Source organism: Myotis davidii, unplaced genomic scaffold, assembly GCF_000327345.1.
Source record: "Myotis davidii unplaced genomic scaffold, ASM32734v1 scaffold339, whole genome shotgun sequence".
Lineage (NCBI taxonomy): Eukaryota > Metazoa > Chordata > Mammalia > Chiroptera > Vespertilionidae > Myotis > Myotis davidii.
The window spans coordinates 1,338,458-1,341,360 of record NW_006290778.1 but is presented as its reverse complement, the minus strand read 5'-3'; positions in this window follow the sequence as shown (position 1 = coordinate 1,341,360).

Genomic DNA, 2,903 nt, shown 5'->3' with positions numbered 1-2,903 from the left:
ATCTTTAGTTTGTTTAACTCACCCCCGGGCTACTCCTTACTCTTGTCTAACCTGGTCTGTGCCCCAGGAGAGTGACCTACATTGATCTCAACAGGCTCCCTGGCTTCACTGAGGCCAGTGAGGCTCTCCCAGCAGGATACACAGGTTGAGTGTTAGTGCCCCTGATTTCCTAGGTCTCTGCGAGCTGCCATGGCCTCAGACTGAAGGTCTCTCTTTCTTAGGTTCTGGCAACTGTGCCTTCCTCTCTCCCTCACAGGCCCAGGTAGCTCTGTAGAGCACCACACTGTTCCTTGTGGTTTCCCCACACCCTGCCCCCACTTTATTGAAACCTGATGAAATTACCCCGTTAGAGTGTGCCCTGTATATTCTGCCAGGACCCTGACTGATACAGCCACTAATGAGCTGGGTGTCCCTGGTCTCACCAACATAGTCAACCATGGCCATGGTTTCCTCGTCTTTAAAATGGAGATTACAATGCCAGTTCTTACACAATTGTTTCTCTAAGTTTTCACAAAGATTACAATGGACATAAAGCACTAAACAAACATTTTTTAAAAAACATATTCCCTGCCCTGGCCGGTTTGGCTCAGTGGATAGGGCATCGGCCAGCGGACTCAAGGGTCCCAGGTTTGATTCCGGTCAAGGGCATGTACCTTGGTTGTGGGCACATCCCCAGTGGGGAGTGTGCAGGAGGCAGCTGATCGATGTTTCTCTCTCATCAATGTTTCTAACTCTCTATCCCTCTCCTTTCCTCTCTGTAAAAAAAAAATCAATAAAATATATATTAAAAAAAAAAAACATATCCTAAATGAAAGAACAGGACATAACTCCAGAAAACACACAACAAAAAACAAACTGGAGGCAAGGAATCTACCAGATAAAGCAAGCATGTCAAACTCAAAGGCTAACACGGGCCAAATAAACAGGGTTTAAGTTTATGCAGGCTGCAAAAAAAACAAAGGCTTCAATTGTCATAGAAACGTAGGTTTATTTCTATTGCGACATGCTGAATACAAAGGGCTGCTATATAAATGAATAATCGTTAACATAAAGGAATAGAACATTTTAATAAAAATTAATATTTTCTTGAACATTAACTTACCAGACACTGAATAACTGCACAAATTAATAAGCGTAATGCAAATAAACCTGCTTTTCCTGGTCTCCAAAAGTGAAATATTTCCTTTGCGCACACCAAACAAGTCAGTCCAATCAGCTGCTAAAATATTTGCTGCTAGTATTAGTGGAGAGAAATGGTGCACCTGCGCTTAAGGCCCGTAAGGGAAATGAATGCAACACGATTATAGTAATCAGTCATTAGCGAACGTTGTAGTTGTTATTAATAATTATGTATAACAAGATATTGTAAAAATTAAGTTATGAAATTGTTATTAAAACATTTCTTACATACCGTTATATTGTCTGGGCCGCAAAAATATTCATTGTGGGCCGCAAGTTTGACATGCTTGATGTATGGTGTCAAAGAGGTACTAGATTTATGAGGGAATCACTTCCTAAGTTATATAAATGTCAAGCCACTACTCTGTACACCTGAAACTAATATTGAATGTCAACTGTATTTGAAAAAATAAAATACACATGGGCTTTTATTAAATATCCAAAAAACTAACTGAATTTCACTGTGATAATCATTAGGTGACCAATAACACTTAAATCCTAAAATCTATCCCAAAATCAGGAAGGTAGATAAGACAAAAACATTTTCAGTATTTCATACGCATCAGGATAGTAATGATGATCATTTTACTAGAAAAAATCTAAACATAGATATGAGCATATTTTTTATTACAAATAAAAATAGCGTTGTTATCACCACTGGCTACTGTTAACATAAAAACAAACAAACATTGAAACCTGTAAAGAATTTTTGTGAGTTTATTTGAGCCAAACTGTCGACATGTGCAGGGAATAAGAACCTTAATGAATTGAGATAATGCTCCAGAGACTGTCAGGTTACATTTGTATTTATACATTGCGATCAAAGGAGGGACATAGGTGGGTTACATGAAATTCATTGGTGATAGATTAAGGAGGTGGGATAAAGCAAAGCACAGGATCAATTAACATGACAATGAGGGAATTTGTGGTATCTGTCCTGGCGCCCAGCACATTTGGTTGTGTCCCAGGGGCTCCAGAAAAGTTACAAGTTACCCAGACATTTCAAGCATATGTTACCATAGATGCAAAAAGACAGATAGGCTCGGTTAAGGTAAAGGTTGACCTTGTCAGTGAAGATACTGGCCTAGGACATAACTGCCCACCATTATGCTTTTAATGTATAATTTCAGACCATCCTTTGTGGTTACTTTAGGACCTAATCTCTGAGTTTGCAAGACTGCCATGCAGGCCTCTCCTGAGCTTGTCAGGTCAGCATGTGGCCCCTTTCGTCCACACTACCAAGAAGCAACTTGTGTGCAGGAAAAAGGATATTGTTGGGCTTAAAAGACTGGTATTCTGCCCTAGCTGGTTTGGCTCAGTGGACAGAGCGCCGGCGTGCAGACTGAAGGGTCTGAGGTGCTATAATAGGACAATCAATGGGTCCAGGCTGCCTGTCACTACTTGAGCCAACTAAGCAGAGACAGGGTTGAATCATATATGAGGGTTTATTCCAATACTGTCGGCACTATGGGAGAGCAGCAGGTCACTCACAAAAATCTGCTCTACAGCCCCTCCCATAAGCCAGCTGCTTACATAGGGTAGGACAAGGATTACATGGGGAAGTAGGGATTATAGGCATGGGGAATTAGGAGGCTGAGGTGGGACTCCATTGTTTGGCCAACAAGGCTGCTAATCTTTCCATGGTAATAGGCAGTTCTTTTTTTTAAAGATCTCACACATTTATTACTGAACCAACCTATTTCAGGGGGAAAAAATCAACAGAG